Genomic DNA, 20,201 nt, shown 5'->3' with positions numbered 1-20,201 from the left:
GTCCCCCAACGTGGCTCGTATGTGTAGAACCAAACTAGGTGCTCAATAATTACTTGTTGAATGAATGAATGAATGATGGTAAACGCTATGAGGAAATGAAGTCGGGTAAGGACATGGAGGACCATGGCCAGGCACAGAGGGCTAATTTAGGAAGGTGGTGGGTTTCTAAGGCTATAAATCTTTATGGAAGCAAATCCCCACATCGCGGCCAAGTGGTTGTTGGGTTCAGACCACCGAGTGCTTAACCCCTGTGCCAGCAGCGCTCCTGAGGAGCCAGCCAGGTAAAACGCTGTGTAAAGACGTCCCACGCAGCAGGACAGGCATGTGCAAACGCCCTAGGCTGACCAGGCGCTGTGGGTTGCTCGGAAATGCCTTCCTCAGGGGGGCGGGGCAGCGCGGCCTGCACTGGGGCAGGAGCCCAGGTGGAAGAGGCAGCGCGAGCACGGATCAGGTAGGGGGCCCCACAAGCCACGGAAAGAAAGTTTCACCTGGGCAGCTTCCCGGTACTAAGGAATGAGCACTGGGCTGGGAGACAGCAGCACCCCAGTTTAACCCCCGAGCCAGCCGCTGTGCAAAACTCGCTTTCCTGTCCAAGATTCGGCCGGCGCCAACTGCCTCCCCTACCTGGGCATGCATTCACCCAGGGCCTGGCACACAGTAGGTGTCCAAGAAGTGGCTGTGGATCGCATGCGTGCTTGCACGCGCGAGCTCGGCAGCGAGAGCCTCCGGTGGCTTTTAGGGGCGCGCCTTCCCCGGGCGAGGGCGGGGGCGCCCCACAGGACAGCCCGGGCGCCCGCCCCCCGCCCGGCGCGCGGGCCCGTCGCGGCCAGCCCGGCCGGCGGGAGCCGCCCGCGGGCGGCACTGGGCATGCTCAGACGGCGGCCAGGTCGCGCCGCGAGCGAGCTTCCGTGCCGCCCGCACGCGCGACCTACCTGGGCGCCCGGCGCCCCCCGGATGCTGCAGGTACGGGCCGGCGCGACCCCCGCGAGCCGGGGGACAGGACGCGGGACGGCCGGGGGGCCGGGGTGGCGTGCGGTGCGGCCCTGCCCCCACCCGTGCCCCGGGCGCTCGGCGGACGCGCGGGCGGCCCCGGGGTCCCCGCGCCACGTCGGGGAGGGGAGGAGGGGGCGCCCGGGCGGCGCTCACCTGGCGAGGCCTGGGCGGAAGGGCGCGGGCTCGACCGGGTGGGGCCAGGGCCGGGGCGGGCGGCCGGGACGCGGCGGCGGCGGCAGGGCGTGGGCGTGCGCGCTGGCTCCGGTGGTGGCGGGCGCGACCCGCCGAGCCCGCCGGTCCCGTGTCCCTAGAGGGCCCGGCGATGCCGCGACCCCGGCTCCGGGCGCCGAGGGGGCGCGCAGCCTGGGACGAGCGAGCCAACCCCGGTGTCAGACCTGGGCTCCCAGGGCGAATCCGCCTCTCCGCGTTCAAAGATGGCATTTCCTGGGCCTGGCACAAACTCCAGCGCCAACAAACCCTTCCCAGTTCCGCGGGTGATAGGGAATGATTTATCAGATACCTGCGGTGAGACAGCTGCAGTGGGGGAGTACGTGTGAGCTTTACCAGCCCCCCGGAAATTGCCATTTTCAGCAACCTAAACTTACTGAGAAGTTGCGGCCGCCTTAAAAATTCATGGGAAGTTAGGACAACTTGACACCTGGGTTTTCTGAGGTGGTAGAAATGTCACGTGACTCGGAAACAGGAGACCTCCATTGGAGAGTTGGGTTCCCTGCTGGCCACCTGGTGACCTTGGGCGAGTTGTTTAACCTCGCTGATCCCCAGTTTCCTCCTCTGCAAGCAGGCGGCAATAATGCCTCACCCCCTCCCCAGGCTGTTGGGTGGATTAAGTGGGATAAATTATGTGGAGGTGTTTGGCCCAGTGCCCGGCACAAAGCAAGCGAGCAGTTGGCGTGATGTGAATTTAATTCGTTTAGAGACCCTCGTGGCTCTCATTTCACCAGGAAATTAGAATTACGAAAGCATCTTCAGGATCTAGCGCTGGAGTGACAGACCCTGCCTTGCACCCAGGAGAACTCCTGAAGTCAGGGCTGTATAAAACCAACTAGCGGAGTTGTAATCAGGGAGCATCTTCTTTACAAACTAGTTTTATGTATTCAGAAACTCCCGAAGTTGGCAGGCAGCTTTACCTACAAAAGAGCTGTTTTGCAGGATGATCCATTTTGCAAATGTATGGTGAACGATATGAGAAAATAAAGCCTGATGAGGAAAAAATGTCTGTTCTAAAAAGCTTCCAAGCCCAACTTTAAGTATCATTTCGAGGATTTCTTATCCTGGCCATACTCGATACTTTGGGGGCAATCCATTATTGTCTGTGGGAGGTCGGTAGGGCTGGAGGGGGCTGTCCTGGGCATTATAAGATATTTAGTAGTGTCACTGCTCTGTACCCAGTAGTTATCAGTAGCCATCCCTCCTCCCTGTTTGTGCCTACCCAAAATGCCCCCAGATACTGGCCAGGAGGGGCGGGGGTGCAAAATTACCCCCTGCTTTCTGAAAGAGCAATTTGGGTGAGTCCTGCTTTCTGTCCCTGACCTGAGTTGTTTGAGAATTTCATCTTGTGGTTTTTATTATCATAACTGACAATCGTCTTGGTGGTGTGGAGTAAGTGTTGGACTGCTGATGACAGGCCAGTGGTCCAAACCTGCTAGCCATTCCGAGGGCGAGAGATGAGCCTCTTTGTGCCTGGAAGACTTCCCAAACCTCTGGAACTCTATTTAGGGTCACTCTGAGTCAGAACCGATTCCATGGCAGGAAGATGGAAGTCTCGGGGGCCCTGGTGGTGCAGTGGTTACATGCTTGACCACTAGCCAAAAAGTCAATAGTCTGAGCCTCCCAACCAGTCCATGGGAGAAAGATGAGGCAGTCGGTGCCTGTAAACATGACGGCCTTGTAAAACCCTATGGGCTCTGTCCTGTGGGGTCACTGTGAGCTGCAGTTGATTGGATGGGCCATGGGCTAGGTTTGGTTCAGTCTACAGATGTCTACAGAGGGCATCTATATGTAACATCTCACTTACTAGTTACAGCTGCCTCTGAGGCTGATGTTATTGCCATTGTGCAGTTAGGAGATTGGGACTTGGAGGATCCAATTAAGGCATGCGTGACATAGCTAGGATGCCACCCAAGTCTTGCAGTTCCACAGGCAGGTCTCTTTCTTTGGAATCAAGCTGCTGTCTTGTACAGATGCTTTCAAATAGATGACTTTCCTGGTGGTTGAGTCAAGATGTAAAGTAAAATTGAGCTAGAAACCATCCTGAGATTGATGAGTTGAAAATTAACAAGAGTGAGCTATGATCTGACTATAGCTATGATCTCTAACTAGATCCTTCTGGTTAAATATTCTAGTTTATAGCAAGCTCCCATAAATTCCATATACAGTTCATGGAATACCAATTTGCAAAGAATTAGAGTAGAATAAAACGGACCTAATACTCAAGCTGTATTGATTCTGAGTTGTCTCTGGTGATTTGCTGTCTTCTAAAAAGGACTTGTACATGCAAATTAGACATTAGCCCGGGAAAGGAGAAGGTCAAGTTGCTGAAGGCATTTGGGAATGGCTAAGGGATTCTATTCGGCCAGAGCTGCTTCTATATGGCAGATGCAGTACCGGGAAAGGATGGGGGTAGGGGGGTGGGGGAGGGTCCTCAGTGCCTGAGAAATCCCAGTCCTGATCAGGCCAGACACAAGGTTGGGTGATAGATAGAGCCCGAACCAAACCAAAAGCCAAACCTGTTGTCTTTGAGACATTCTCTACTCATCTTTAACATAGAGCCAAATTCATGATCCCTCCACGTTAACTTGTTATTCCAAGACCAGACGTGAGCACAGGTTGATCTTCCACCTGTGTCCTGTGACAAGCTACTGCCTTCCCCTGAATCTTTCCACATTTTACTGAAGAGATGGTATTCTGGTAGCTTTTAACATTCTCATTCAAGTCTTAGGGACCTAGTTAGGGAGGGGCGGTCAGAGACAAATCATATAACCAAGAGAAGTTGAGGTTTCAGCCGGATGATATAGGGCAGGGGCCTGCATACTGCGGATTGTGGGCTGTGATATCGAGCTCTTTCAGTATGTACATGTGGCTCTGACGTAAAATTTTAAAAAGTAGATATTATTCAGATAATGGTGATTTCATTTGCACAAGTATATTTATCGCTCTCAAATCATTTTTCAATCATGACGGGCAATCTTGGCTTTTCGAGCTCAGAAATGTGCTGATCCCTGGTCTAACGGATCAATACCAATTCCTTGACCCTGACCTTGGAGGTTTTGCTTGCATTTTTAATTGCTGTGTTGCCCCCTCTTCAGATGAGAAAGTGAGCTAGCCACGAAAGAGAGGGGCCAGGAGAAAGAACAACTAATTGCCACCCTAGGAACTGTGGGCCTGAGCACTCAAGGGACCTGGTTTTCTGGGTTGAGACATAAGCTCCATTGGGGTCAGCTTTGGGGATTGGATGGGAGCAAGAAGACATGGCATGTGTTCTTCTTACCTGCCAACCCAATGCCCCACCCCCACCCCCCCACCTCATCTCTCCCATGAGTTCCTAGAAGGCAGAGCCAGCCTGTCTCCATCTCCTCCCGGGATCTGTTTAAATGGCCAAGGCATTCAGCACATGCCATTGTCTCCGAAGGGTGGGGATGGGGCACTCTGTTGCTGTTGCTTCCCAAGCAATGACTCTTGGACCAGGTCATGTCCACACTAGTCTCCTCCTTGGGTCCAGGCACCCTCGGGTTCCGATCTAACAGGCATCTCTTTTTGGTCCAGCAGAGACACTCAAGGGAGTACTTGACAGGCCTGTGGCTGAAATCTGATCTGGTTGTGAGCCCCAAGACCCCAGAGATCTTGTATTGATAGAACTGCTGTTTGTACACGCCTCCTTCTGTCTCTAGATTAACCTGTTATTTCAAGACCATCTGCGAGCCAGATTTAATGGCAAATTCAAACATCTAGAGTCTGTATTATGTACCAGGCTCCAGAGCTATAGACATGGAAATGTGGAACCCCTGCCTTGGAAGCAAGTGATAGAGTAGGGAAGATGGTGTGCATGTGTTAGAGAGAAAGAAGGAGGAGGGAGGGAAAAGAGGAATGAGAGAGAGAGAGAGAGACGGGCATCAGGGAAGGCGGCCTCTGTGAGTCGCTGGCATTTGAATCAAGCCTTGAAGATGGAAAAAGGTGGTGTTGTTGCTGGCACACAGAATGGTAGGAGCAAGCGTGTGACGGCATGAAGGAACCATCTCTAAGTCCTACTTTCTGGCTTCTGCTAGAGCCCTGGGCCCACCTTCTTTGGTTAGAGCACTCCATTTGGGGGCAAGCCTGGCTCAGCCCAGAGGGTACACCCACTTCTGCTTTTCCTGAGCATGAGAATGATGGCGCAGAGTTGCCTTTGAGGTCTGAGCATCTTCTGCTAGGGATTCTTCAGGTTTCGTAGATTACTGGCTGCCTGCTGTGCACTGTTCTGATTTTTCCAAATGGTAACTCATTCATTTAATCCTCGCAGCATCCCACTGCCATGCTGCCTCCCCAAGTCCCAGCCTCGGTACCAGCAGGTAGGTGGGGGTAGCATCTCACTGGCCCAGCCTGTGTCCCTGGGTGAGTGAGGCTCTGGGTGCAGCATCCTCCTTCGACTTGGTCCAGCATCCCGGTTTGTGGTTTGCATCGATCCGCCGGGACGCAGCCCAGCCTGAGAGTGAGTTATAATGGAGTGCTGACCACCACAGATTTTTCTCCCTGACCCTATTTCCTTCAGGGGCCCATGGGGCTCTGCTGACTCCATTTTTTAAGATCTGTCAGCTGAAAAAGAATGTTTGCACTACTGCTGGATGCAGGAGGAGGCCTGGGAGGTGTTGTTTGGATACTGAGCGGGTGGAATTTTTGAGACATCCTGGTGGTTTCTGTGGAAAGTCAGGGCAGAAGATTTGAAATGAGGATAGCCTGGAAAATTCAGGTCCCATGGTTTACCGTCAGGATACACAAGCTTTTAGTAAATGTTTGGGTGATGTTTTATTTGGCATGACTTTGCTGCCGTGAGGCCGCTGGGGCTGTGAGAGGGAACAAATGGTGCCTTTGAATCCCGGGAGTATTGCTAATTCCAACCAGTCCCATTTTACAGATAGATGTGGGAAAAGCAGGCTCTGAGAGATGGCGTGACCATTCATAGGTAGGACAGCCAAGCTTTAAACCCAGCTGTCCCTCCAAACCTTTGTGTTTCTATGAGGCTGCTGAAAAGCTGAGCAGACCATTTATTTACAAATTATCTGTAAAACGAAGATAATAGAATCTCCTTTCTTTAAATACACCATTTAAAATGTGCAAATGACTTGGAACCCACTCAGGCAAAACTTGGCACTGAAAAGACCCTCTGCCTTTCCAGTTGAGCCCCTGACCCTTTAACACCAATGCTGTGTTCAGCATTGGGGCATCACTATGGGTAAGCCACAGCCCGCTCCCAGGAGAGGGTCAGATGTTCGGTCTCTCAGGGATAAAAAAAAAAAAAAAGTGTCCCCAGAGGATGCCGTATTGGTGAGAAGCTCACAGCCTTACTTTGGGAATGGACGGTGGAGACCTGCCCCCTGCATCCTGACCCCATCAAAGTCAGTCAACATCAAGATGTAGCTTCCCGGTTCGTTCCATCAACTGTCCCTTAACCACTAACTCATGGTAGGCCTGGAGAGTGAATGGTGGCATGCTGCGCTGGGGTCTTAAAATCACTCTTGGTTATTGGAGAAAAGTAAAGTGTCAGGGTGCAGAGGGAAATCATTCATGATCCACCCCATGGAGCCACCTACTGCCACCATCCCAATGCAGCCGGCTCTCTGCCCTTTCACTCCTTCCAAGCCTTTCTCTGTTGTGGAGACTTCCAGAACACGTCTTACTGCTCTTAGATAGAAACAAGAGGAATCTCCTTGGCATCTCCAGCAGGCCCAATGGCGGGCACCTCTTGCCTCAGTGTACCTCTTCCTGCTTTGGGAGCTCTGAGAGCCAGGAACAGTCAGTCTTCCATCGGTGACTTCTCCTCCTTTGGAGTGTAGCTCTTGTATCCCAAAGGTCCTCCTCTCCTGATTTGGGTGGACAGCCTTCCATTCATGCTCGCGGCACCACGGTTGGTGTCATCATTTGTACTGCTCCCTGTTACAATTGGGTCTTGTGTTCAGCTTGGCTGAGTCAGGGTTCTCAGTGGTTTGGTAGCTAGCACTGAGTAATCCTCTGTGATAGGACCTCGCACAACGTAAGCAACTCTGTAATGGGATGAGCTGTGTGCTGGGGACACGTTTTAAGAAGATTAGGGTGAGATGGAACCCCTTTACTTGGAGTCACAGCTCCGATGCAATCGAAAGGAAGTTTCTGCCAGGGTGTTGCCTGCTTCCTATATAAGTGGACACCGTGGAGATGCTTGATTCCCTTTTGCTCTGGCCGGATCTGATTCACCGACTTCCGGTTCTTTGGACCCAAGTCAATAGCCTGCCATATTGTCCGCCAATCCTGGGAGTCATCAGTGACCTACCATCTGCAACCACAAGCCTGACCTTAGATTTATTTTGCCTCAGCAGCTGGCACCTGTGGCCTTCTTGTCAATCTTGGGTCTATTAATGTAGCTGTGTGAGTCAGAGGAAGCCTCCAGCCTAATACCTGACCCCCAGGCTTAGAACCCTCCTAGGCTTGGACTTGTCTGATTGTACAACTGTGTGAGCCATTTTCTTTATATAAATTTATATACATGCACATATATGCATATATGTGGTAGTGTGATTACTTGTTGGGCTACTAACCAAAAGGGCAGCAGTCCAAAGCCACCAGCATCTCTGCAGCAGAAAGATGGGGTTTTCTGCCCCCTGTATTGAGTTGCAGCCTCAAAAGCTCACAGGGTCAGTTCTGTCTTGTCCTGTAGGGTCACTGTGAGTTAATATCGACTAGATGGTGAGATTTTTAAAATATATGTATACTGTAAGTGTCACTGGATTTACTTCTCTAGACAACCCAGCCTAAGACAATACCAGTCTCCTCCACTAGACCCTAAAATCTGAAAGAGTAAGGCTTGTCTGAGGTTTTTTTGTGTGTTTTTGACTCTTAACTTTTAGCTTTATTTTTCTCTCTTAATTTTCACCTTTTTTTAAAACTTGCTGGTTAGTTGAAGTATAGAACAAAGAACTTCCTTATAACCCTTATTCTTATTCCCCAAGAGCTACCTACCACAATGATTCTCTCACTTCCCTACTCTCTCCCCGCCCACTGTTGTACCAGGACATTATGTGAAATCACATTATGCAAAAGATGTTTTTCCTTTGTGTGTAATGTTTTCAGACCACTTGTCTAATTTCTTTAATTTAGAAAATGTGGTCATACCAATCAATTAAGAGTTACCGAATTGCTATTCCCTGCTATAAAAACCCAAACCACACCAGACACCCTCTCTTCAAGTTGGCTCCAGCTCGGGGTGACCCGATGAGCAGACCTGCGCCATCGGTTTCCAGGACGGTGAATCTTTCCGGGAACGGATGGCCTCAGCTTCTTTCCTGGGGAGTGCCTGGTGAATTTGAACCGCCGATCTTGTGGTGAGCAGCCCAGTGTGCTGCCAGGGTTCCTGCTAACAAGGCCAGTTCTGGATTATTCCTCTGTGGAGGGGGAGGCTTGGAGGAAGCAACGCTGCATAAAGCCCACTTTGCTTAACCTTGTCACCTTCTGCCTAGGCTGGGTCAGGCTTCCCTCGGGGTGCCCCCCAGGGCTCCTTGCCTGACACTGAAAACCCAGAGGGCACAGTACTAGCCTGGCTTCCTGGTAGGCGGAGACTTCGGGCCCAGTTGAATGGCTTTGGAACTTCAGTCAACTCTTCCCAGTACTTCTACACACCCACTCTGACACCTCTTTTTTGCTCCTTCCTCCTTTCACTCCCCACAGCAATTTTGAGCTGAAGGGGGGAGCTCCTAGGACTTGGGAACCCAGACAGGCACCTCGTGGCTCAGTGCTGCCCACAGCTCTGCCCACACACCGTGGCGGCAGAGGTGGCAGTGCGCTGGACTGAGCGTCCTCATGGATAGGGTTCTGGAGACCCCGCCTTGAGGGAAGAGTGCTCTGTCCTGAGCAGATGTCCTTGAGGGCCTCTCTTCAGGTCTCAGGTCCCAGTGTCACCCTCTCGCTGCCATTGAGTTGCTGCTGACTACTGTGGTCCTGGAGGACAGGGCTGAGCTCCCCCGCGAGTTTCCAAGATGGTAACTCTTTACGGGAGTAGAAAGCATCGTCTTTCTCTAAAATAAGGCCACTGACCCAAACTAGAATGTTTTGAGGATTAAATTAATGAGGTGCTACTAATAAGGTGACCACCTTTTTCACAAGTAGCATGCCAGTTCACATAACATGCCCGTATGGCAATGATGAAGTGATATTCAAAATGCTGGCAGAGGGCACCCATGCTTAACACCACGCAGGCCACGTGGCATTTCCAGACATGAACTTCGGCCTCATTTGCCTTCACTCACCAGTCCAAAATTGTTACTCTTGATCATATTCGTACAGTAAAGCTATAGAGTACAGGTTGTGAGTCGAGTTTGCTCGTAACCTGGTAGTGGGACTCAGCAACTGTGGAAACGTACCCTTGAGCCAGGCCTGAGAGCAGCGAAGTCCCTTAGAGCCGTTTTCTGACATCAGGAGACGGGCAGAGGATTGCACTTGGCCTGACAGCGCCTAAGCAGAGGGCCGTTGCTGTAAGCACAACTGGGTCCCTCAGTGTCACCCTCATGTAAAGCTAGGTGTACATGTGGTGTACACTGCCCTGTCCCTACAGGGCCCTGATGACCAGCTGGACCCATCCAATCCAAGTGAGGGTCGCACCCATGGCTCCCCTGTCCCCTACTCCCCAGGGATCCGTGAGGGCAGGAGATGTAAACAGCTCCAACTTAGCGGCCAGATGGCAGGGGTGGCTGAATATGAACAGCTGCAGCATGCTGGCCCTGCTCACCCGAGCAGCCTCTCTCTCCACTCTGGACAGGGTCACCCACCCAGTCAGGGCCGTTTCCAGGGTTACGAAGGTGATTTGCAGAGGGTTTGCACTAGGAATCCAACAGGCTCCTTCTCAACAGGTACCAAATGAAACTTAGCATTAAATCCATTGGAAAGCACAGGGAAACTAAAGTCAGCAACATGTAAAAATATTTACATAATACGCTTATGATATCTTACAGGGGTTATGCCATATGAAAGAAAACAACCGTGTAAGGGGCATTATTTGAAGCACAGCTAAGTAATCCTATAACAAAGCGCTACACTGGCCTATAGGGTCACTATGAGCTGGAATCACGTTGTGGCATAAACCACCACCATTATAATGATACCTTACCAACCGCCCTCAGCTGGCACTGCCCCCAGCAAATCAGGAGGTTTGGTCAGCTACCCAGTGCGGCTCTCAAGTTGTGGACCAGGGCCAGAATGGGTAGCCTGAAGACCCCGCCCCCACTAGACATGCTCTCGCTGGAGAAAGAGAAACCATCTCTTGGCATCACCTGCAGGCCTTGACGATCCTGCTCTGGTCCCCGCCCTCCCCTGTGTGTGCAGCCTGCCCGGTGCAGCCCTGATGCAGTGGTTTTGAGTGAGGTGGCAGCAGGCTGGCATCTCCTAGACTTTCCTTTCCCTGTTCCCCTTGTGCTTGCCCGAACACACACTGTCCTCTTCCAGCCCTCCTTCTGAGGATGGAGATCAAGTCACCAGCTTTGGGCAGCTGCAGGGAGGCAGGTGGTGTCTGTCGGGGACCCAGGCACATGAGGATGGGCACTGGATGACCAGTCGGTGGAGACAGGGACTTGGATGCAGAGAAACCCGACTGGAAACCAGAGTCCAGGGATCCCACCAAGGAGTCTAATACAGGGCCCCTTGTCAGGAAGTGCAGGCTGGTAAAATCCAGTGCCCAGATGCTCCTATCCACAGGGGCGGGCACAGGGATCCGCTCCGTCTGGATTCTAACTCCCACCAGCCCCACCTCCTGGGACTAAGAAGTGTTGCGGGATGAAGATGTGAATGTGTGCAGATCATTTCCGCCGCCGCCATGAGGACTTCGGGGATGTGACTTTGTTACCCCAGCCCCAGCCGTCTCCATGGGGAAACCCAGTGAAAGGGTGCCCTCTTTCTCAGAATGCAGGTTGCTTACTGTCGGCACTCGGACCAGGCACAGGGAGTTCTAGTCACCTGTCCTGTTAGGTTGTTGTTGTTGTTTTGATAATAGCCTCAACTCGGTTCCCAGTCAGAGAGACCGTATGTTCAACAGGACGAAACGCCGCCGGCACCAGCCTCCCGATCGCGGCAGACCAGCTGGTCAAGGGGCTTCCTGTTGGGGGCCTCGCCCGTGCACTCTGCTGGTTACGTATCTGCTGACTCGTGAGAGCACGCACATCGGGAGTCACTGGTGACAGGCCCCACACAGGCACAGGGTGTAAGCGTTGGGAGGAGCCTTAGAACTTTTCCAGCTCCATCTTTGACCGATGGAGAAATGGAGGCCGGAAGGGGTGCAGAGTGCCCACAAGCACAACAATAGCCACTGTACAGGGACTGCTCCCAGGTCTTAGAATGTCTCAGCCTCCAGATATGGACGCGTGGGACATGTCTCACTCAGGGCCTCCGCCCATAGCCTATGCGTTTCTTCTGTTCACATCATCTGGCATTGCTCTGGGGGTAGAAATGGACCAGCAGGGTAGCAGGTGTGCATGTCTTGTCCTTTTATGTGGAAATTCCTGGGCTGGCTTCTTCCCCATCATATTCATGCTTTAAAAGGGATGCACACCTTCCGTTGAATTTCTGTCTCTCTAGACTAGTGTTATTCAAGCCTGTGGGCATCAGGATCTCTTGTAGAACTTATTTAAAACACAGACACTGGGCCCCGCCCGCCCCCAGAGTTGCTGATTCAGGTTCGGTAGGTCTGAGTTGAACAGCCCCCCACTCCCACCCCCGACCTAAGGAGGAGCTGAGCTTTTGTTTGCCTTTCTAACACGCTCCCTGGTGATGGTCCTTCCCCTTGGCAGATCACTGCTCTAGGCTTCCGGAGCTCAGGTGGCAGTGTGACCCACTGTGGCCACACAAACCCAACCCACTGAGCCCGTCTGCCCCTGCAAACGTGTGCAGACTCGGAAACCCTGTGGAGTCGTTCTAGTCTGTGCTACAGGGCGACAGGACCTGTCAGCCAGCGTGCTCCCCTCAGTGGCACTGGGGTTTGCTCTCGGTGTACAAGCACTGTGGTTGCCTCCAAGTCAATTCTGACTCACGATGACCTCACGCAGGTAGAGTAACTGCTCACCTGCTAGTACGGTTTTCAGATGGGCCTCTTAGAAACACATCACCGCGTCTTACTTCCAAGGTGCCTCTGGTTGGGTTTGAACCACAAACCTTTGGGGCGTAGCCCTTTGCTTAGTTACTTGCATCCTTCAGGCACTCTTGAGGGCTCTGCTTGCTTTGCCGCCTCCCAGGTACTCTCTCTTCCCTTGTAGGTCTGCAACCGGCTAACCGGGCTTTCTGCTCTCCTCCTGCCTCAGTTACAGTATCAGAAACCCACAGGGCCAGGTCCACTCCTACCTCACTTCTCTCTGGGACCCTGCCCCCCTGTTGGCTGAGGCTTCAGGTGGAGCCTCCTCACTGTCACCCCTCCTCTTAGTTCCTTTACTCCGCTGAAGAAGAGTGGGTACTCTGACTCAGCCTCACTTCTCTACTTACAGGTTAACTGCTCTCCCTTCACCTAGGGGGACAAACTCCCCCCCACCTCCCTGCCTCCCTCCCCCCCCTCCGTCTCTGAGCCTTGCTTCACCTGTAGGCCCTCACCACACCCGTCTCCTACCCACCCACACACTGCCAGTTCTCCTGGACTAATAGTCCACATACAACCAAAGAGGATTCATTCTCATCTCTCCACACAGACAGTCCATGTCAGCCAGGAATGTGGGGTTCCTGCACTTGCGATGAATGCTTCCCAGGAAGCCAGGGCTCCCCAGCCTTCCACAAGCCCCAGATGACAGGGAACTTGGCTACCGTGCAGAGGCTGATTCCGCAGGTCTCCGATGGGCAGTGCTGACATGTTCCTATCAGCACCTACTAGGATAAGCACGTCTCACAAAGGAGTTTCTGGTAGAATTTCCGCCTGTGAGTAATGCAAGGATTTTTAGGTTTTGTGCTGTTGTTTTAATACTTTGATTGTTAGTTCCCCATTTTGGTGATTATTTACCATTGAAGGAGATCTTCCATGATTAAGAAAGGCTTAAGGAGCCCTGCTGGGCTTGTCAGGTAAGCATTGCCCTGCTAAATGGAGAGTGGGTGCTTCAAACTCACCGGCTGCTCCACGGAAGACAGATGAGTCTGTTGGTTCCCTGCCTCTCCCCCCAATAAAGGTTGACAGCCCCCACAACCCTGTGTGCGGTCTTGGAGTTGGAATCAACTCGGTGGCATTGGGTCTGGGTTGAGGAAAGCCTTCAGTTTATCAAGACTTCCTAAATAGGTCCGGGGCACAGTGTGTGCCTGAGGAGTTGGACACGTGGGCACCCCAGGAGATTATCTTCCCTTTCATGGGGTACAAACTGAGCCAGGGCCCCCTCTTGTGAGCATCTCAAAGGCAGAAGCTGGCTCATAGTCAGTTTCCTGACCCCAGGGCCCCTGCTGGGCTTCACAGAGTGCCAGGGAAGGACCAGAGACACCTTCTTCCTTCAGTGGGAAGCCAGCATGGGCCCTGATGTTGCTAGGTTGGAAGACTGACCTTGAAAGAGGAGCCCAAAGGGGAGGGAGGGGGAAAAAAAAAGAGGACTTGATTTAAGGGGCTTAAGTGGAGAGCAAATGCCTTGAGAATGATTGGGGCAGGGAATGTATGGATGTGCTTTATACAATTGATGTATGTATATGTATGGATGGTGATAGGAGTTGTATGAGTCCCTAATAAAATGTAAAAAAAGAAAAGAGGAGAAAAAATGATTAGGGCAAAGACTGTACAGATGTGCTTTATACAATTGATGTATGTATATGTATGAACTGTGATAAGAATTGTATGAGCCCCTAATAAATTGTTAAAATTAAAAAAAAAAAGAAAGAGGAGCCCATGTCTCATGCCCCTCCAGAAGTCACAGGAGAGGGAGGTAGGGTTCCCCCACCATTGGACCCTGCTGAGGGCCCAGCAGATATTTTTTAAGGAGGGAAACCACCGGTGGGGGGTGCCTGGGGTTTTCCATGCAGAGAAGGGAGGAAGCAGATTGAGGAGGACTGTGAGGGGGGGGGGGGGGGGGAGGATGTTGCCATTTTCCATCAGCCTCCTCCAGACAGGGCCTTCCTGTCTCAGAATGTCCAAGGTGCTGCCGTGGATGGTTTTACACTCTGGCCTCCGACTTCTGACGCTATTCCTCCCCACTAGACGTCCCAACCAAGTGACTGTCCTCACAAGAGGCACACTCCTCCTTCCCCGAGAGCCTCCTCTGCATGGGCTTCCCCAGCCCTCCCTCGCTGACCCACCCAGCTCAGCTTAATTTCCTGGTCGCCACAGAGGCAGCAGCAGCAGTGCCTCCACCTCCTCCCGGGGGGTGACGAAGACTCCACAGTGACCCAAGCAGGGGGCTCAGCTGGTGGCACACGATGGTCAGCTCGTCAGCCCCGGTCTCCCGGTTCTCTTCTGCAGCTTGAAAGGGCGACTGGGGTCCCTATCCCCTGTCCATATGCTACCAGTCCTAGTTAGTTCTTGGGAGAGAGTTGTGGTTTGCACGTGGCCTCCCCAGCAGGTGGGACTTGACTGGCTGCAGCTGCAGGAGGGAAGGAGAAGGGAGGGGTGAAGGTGAGGGATGGTGAGGATGTGGCCCCTCTGGGGACCTACGCCATCAGAGTGGACGTTGAAGACACTGACAGACGTCAGCTGGCAGAGGAGAAAGAGGGAGCCAGGACTGCGGTGCAGAGCACAGCGTCGGAATGTTTGTTCACGCACAGGAGAGGATCCCAGTGCAGTAGGTCTGGCCTGAGACCTCGGCTATATTTCTCTGTATTTCTTAGCAGCCCCCAGTGATTACACTCAGGGCTGCTAATTTCAAGGACGGCAGTTCGAAACCACGTGCCACTCTGTGGACGGAAGATGAGACTTTGTTCCTGTCAAGAGTTAGTCTCAGAAGCCCCCAGGGGCAGTTCTACCCGGAGCTATAGAGTTGCCAGGAGTTGGCATCAAGTTGTGAGTTTGGTTTGGTTTACCTGATGCTGAGGCTCATGGCACTAACACGGGGCCATACTTGGAGCGGCCTTGGCCCAGAATGTGACGTATGGTAAGAAGTCTTGCAAAAAGATGTTTTCGTTTTAAAATGGAGATGGGGTGTGGGGAGGGACAAAATCAGCAGTATACTTCCTAGATTCTTTGGGGAGACTGCAGCCTGACAGGTGTGCCCAGGTGTCTTGAGTGTGGCAGTTCGCTTAGAATCAGCTTGTGGATGATGGTGGAGCAGGTGCAGGGAGAGTGAGGGGGACAGCCCCTGAAGGCATTTGGAACACATGGTTTGATCCTTCAGGACCCCCTGCACAGCGAGGTTCCCGTAGGACATCTTCCTTTGACCCAAGCCAAGCTGGGCAGTGCCGTTGCAGCCAGTGGCACACACCGCTGTGCACACAGAACAAAAAAATGACGGCCTCTGCATCTCTCTCCAGGCCTACAGCAGCCTTGCACTCCGTGCCCACACTGGGCTCACTGAATGCCGCAGGGCTCACAGGAGGAGGACCACAGGAAGCCTGCCCCGGAAAGCCAGGAGCATCCTGCACCCAGCCCAGGGGCTGTGTGAGGGGCAGGAGGGGAAGCTGGGCAACGGGCTCAGTGGGAGCCTGTGGGGTGTGTGTGTGCGGGGAGGGGAGGGGTTGTCCATTGGCTCACCGAGCCCGCAGGACGCAGTGAGGGAGCACCAGCATCATTGTCCTGAGGAGGAAGTGGAGTGTCATAAAGAGGTTTAATAACGAGTCCAAAGCCAAGGAGCCAGGAAGTCGGGGGTGGGGCCGGGCCGGGCACAGGTGTGTGGGTCAGGAGTGCTGGAGTGGAGCCACCCAGCTGGTGTGGGGTTTCCCAGGGAGGATGGTTGGGATTGGGTGTGGATTACAGGTTGGGGGGGAGTGGGGGCGGGTGCTGGGAACAATCCTGGGGAGAAGGAAGCACAAAGGGAAAGGGGGGGGGTTAAGTAGTTAATCACTCAGGGCCCCAGTTAGGCACCAGGTGATAGCTGTTCTTGTTCATTTCTGTCAGTGAGTGCGCCCTACAGAAACATTTAAAGAGCCCTGGTGGTGGTATGCTTATGAGTTGGGCTGCTAACCTCAAGGTCAGCAGTTTGAAACCACCAGCCAGCCCATGTTTTGGGAGAAAGACGAGGTTGTCTACACCCATAAAGTGCTACAGCCTTTGGAACTCTGAGGAGCAATTTTACTCTGCCCCGTAGGGTTGCTGTAGGTCCATATCTACCTGATGGCCGTGCGTTTGGGGTGAGGTGGTTTGGTTTTGTTTGGTTTTGGGATGGCCGAGTTGGGCAAGCACTGGACTGCTGCTCACCCTGGTGGTGGTGTGGTTACGAGTGAGGCTGCGAACTTCAAGGTCAGAAGTGGAACCTACCAGCTGCTCCGCGGGAGGAAGCCTGTCAACACATACAGGCCCAGGAAGCAGGAGGAACAGCGCTCCTCTGCCCTCCAAGCTTGCTGAGTCAGAATAGACTTCATGGCAGTGAGTACAGAAAGTTGAGAAAGTACAAAGAGTGGAAAGGATAGAAGCATCTATCCTTATATATTTTCATTGTCTTTTGGATTCTTTGATGTTCGTTTTAATAGTAGAGGCCATACAATAGAATAGATCGAACGTCACATTCCATCTTGGTTTTGGTTTTGGTTTACTTAATATGACATCCCAATCGCCTTCCTTATGTCTTTCCAAGATCTCTGTGGTCATGCTGTGGGTACTTGGTGGCTTACTTCACCGGCCCACCCAGGTTGGAAACTGGCCTTCTTACTTGTCGTTTCCACGGTCGTCTCACTGGGAGGAAACTGCGAACAAAACATCTTTCATGGCTTAAGAAGAGACGAGAATTCTGACAGCCAGGTTCCTGGAAGTGGGGTTCCTCAGTGAGACTGTCTCAGCATCATTTGAAAGATAAGCTGCGCCTGGGGACCTCTGACGAGAGCCTTTGGACCGGGCAGGTATATGCCCTCCATCTGTCCTTCCTTCCTGCATTTTCACAAGCACTTATTTAGGACCAGTGGAGAGACTGCCTTTTCTGCGGCCAGGGCAGCGGAGAAGCAGCTGATTGCACTTGAACTTGACCCATAGGTGTAAGAAAGTTTGATTACACATGATGTCCCTGGGCTGCTGAGCCTAGAGCAGCCCATAGGTCCAGAAATGAACTGTGTGCCCACATCATGCAGGGTGCCACCAGTGCCCGCCTGTGGTATTGGAGCCACGTGTCTTACCCTCTGTGTGGTCAAGACTTTATGCATCAAGTTTAGCGGCGATGTGGTGGCTACTGGACCTGGCTCTCTGTGTTTTAGCCATTCACTCATTCACTTCCCATAGGACAGTGGGAGCATAACCCACTCCACCACCAGGGTGGGGACCTTCTAATTACTTTGTCACTGTTCAGGTGTGCTACTTTGCTCTTGAGCCACTTTAGCAAGACCCCCCCCCCCAAAAAAAAAAAGTCAATGCTGAAATGCTGACTCATAGCGACCGCCTGTGGGTTTCCAAGACTGTAACTGATTATAGGGAGTAGAAAGCCCAGCATTCTCTTGAGGAGCTGCTAGTGGTTTTGATCTGTCGACATAGCGGATCACAGCCTAATTCAAAAGCAGGCCCCCTACTGCTGTTTAGTAATAGGAGCACATAAATACAGTTTTGTAGATAGCTACAATGGACTGCTAACTGCAAGGTCAATCCCACTAGCCATTCCATTGGAGAATGATGAGGCTTTGTGCTTCCATAAAAATGCCCAGCCTTGGAAATCCTGCATGGGGTCTCCATGATTTGAATCAAATTAATGCCTAGGGTGTTTGTTCGTTTTTTTAGTTTTCTTAAGACACTAGCCTGCCAGATTTGCTTTTCCTTTGCTAGGAAAGTCAGCCAGCTGTGGGTGGTGTTGCAGCACCTGCCGTGGTTTTGTAGGTGATGAGAAGCAGGTGGGGGAATGAGGTGTGCCTCAGTTGCTTTCACACTCCCCAATGTGTCTTACACATTCCCCAAGAGCTACCCTACCCACCCTGGTATACCCAACCCCAATGATTTACCCACCCCAATTAGTGGACCTATTACACAGTAATTTACTCAGCCAGCCCTCCCTCCCCCCATTCATCCCACAGTTAATGACAGTTATGTGCTATTGAATGCCCATGATATTGTAGGACTTTATGTGACTGTGAACAGCATATTACATATGGGCAGTCCCCAGTTTACAAAGAAGTTCATTCCCAAATCTATCTTTAAGTCAGATTGGCACATGAAGGCAGAACCATTAGGCGTGTCACTTAGCAGCCTAGCACTGAGCCCCAGCTCCTTGGAACCATTCCGTATGGTTGGTATCTAACATGAGCCAGGTGTTTGTCTCATGTATGTGTACCTTTCTATGCAGGAAAGGCACTTCTAAAATTCACTTGGGTAACTTTGAAACCAGTGTTTCACATGGTAATACAGTAGTGATCGTGTTTTGGTGTGCACTGTAACGTGGTACCTATTTGTGATTACAAAACCAATGTATGTACCTCAAATGTTCAGAACGGAGAGTCGGTGGGGAGCACTTCAGACAGCTCCTGGAGAATTTCCTCATTGCATTTTTCCACGAACTCCTCATGGGGTCAGACGTTGCCTGAAGGGACGTTGTGCACGTATGACTATGTTTGACACCTCCTGGGTGCTGGGCTCTGAGCCGGCTGCCGAGGTCACGGTGGTGCATCTGGAAAGGCCAGGCCCTGTGCGTGATCTAGTGCAGTGGTGTTCACTTGGCAGGGGTCACAGTGGCTTGGATTCCACGCTGCCCCTGGATACACACCACATCACCTCAGGCCTGTTCTTTGCCGTATGTGTAGGGCTGGGCTCCTTGCTGCCTGTGAACTGCTGTGGAATGACAGGTGTAGGATGTCTCAGCTGGGCCACGTGGGCAGCCTCCCTTCCCCTTCAGTACCATGCTTCTCATTGAGAGAGATTCCTTTGCCTGGTGGAGAAAGCAGACACAGTATATTCAATGGTTTTGTCCAAATAGTTTATTACCTGGTCATGTTTTGTGCCTTTTCCCTCTTAATAGGTGGGCCAGCCCCTTCTGGCCTTTTGCCCCCACAGCTTTGCTGATTCTGCCCTAAGGCTTGGCTCATCTGAACACCCCCCACCCCCGACCCACCCACAGCATTTGTGCCCGCTCTGGGAGTCATGATCCTCCTATCCTCCCTGGGTTTCCTGTGGATTCTTTATGAAAACAGAGATCTGCAAAATTAACCAGAAGTCATCCAACACCAGCCCTACTTACACATTGCCCTCTAAGTAATGCTTATCTGTTGCACTGGGTGGAGTCTCATAAAACCATAATGCACGATGTCTGTGCTGTGGATGGAGATACTTGGACAGTGTGAGAGTGTAGAACACATGCGTGTATAGGCATTAAGGAGCACACAGCTGGATTTAAAAGTGCACCCCAAAGACATAACACTGCTGACTGTTGTGCTGGATAGGCGAGGGCCCTTCATAGCCCCTGGCCCCTTGAGCTATTCCTTGTTCCCCACCAGGATTGGCCACCTTTGGGTGATCAGAGTCTCATCTTTCCCCACTCATCCACCCCCCAACACACAGCTGTAGGTTCTGAGCACCTCCCATGCTTGTCAAGAACTCCAGGGTGAGAAGCAGTGAGTCTGTCCCCAGTCCTCCTGGAGACCCCGGTCTCTGCTACCTCCTTATAGAGGCCAGTCTGGCCCCTGCTCCAGGCCTTCTTAGAGCTGGGCTGAATGCCCCTGGTGGACAGCGGACCAGGGTCTGGTGGAGCTCTTCCCTGGGAAGCTGGCCAGCGATCATCGGGAGGCCTCCCAGTCTGAGACGGGCACCACAGGAGGCAGGTGCACACAGCGGGAGACTCTCCCAGCCACCACACAGGAGTAAGCCAGGCCCAAGGCCAAACCCAGGGCCAGGCTGCAGGAAGTGAGGTGGCCCGCCCCCACTCCCAGCGGCTAATAATTAACCCAGGCCTGGCGGGCTGGCAGGGCCTTTAGAC

General features: G+C 52.5%; 1 protein-coding gene across 1 annotated transcript in view; it reads left to right on the top strand.

Annotated features, from left to right (window-relative positions):
• Nucleotides 1–867: 867 nt before the first annotated feature.
• Nucleotides 868–20,201, top strand: part of PTPN3 (protein tyrosine phosphatase non-receptor type 3) — a 111,281-nt gene continuing 91,947 nt past the window's right edge. Inside the window, exon 1 of the mRNA XM_075560290.1 lies at nucleotides 868–963. The gene's annotated coding sequence lies outside the window, so the exon portion shown is untranslated. The remainder of the gene's footprint in view (nucleotides 964–20,201) is intronic.

Source organism: Tenrec ecaudatus, chromosome 10, assembly GCF_050624435.1.
Source record: "Tenrec ecaudatus isolate mTenEca1 chromosome 10, mTenEca1.hap1, whole genome shotgun sequence".
NCBI lineage: Eukaryota > Metazoa > Chordata > Mammalia > Afrosoricida > Tenrecidae > Tenrec > Tenrec ecaudatus.
The sequence above is the reverse complement of the archived record's forward strand: the minus strand, read 5'-3'. Positions and strand labels throughout refer to the sequence as shown.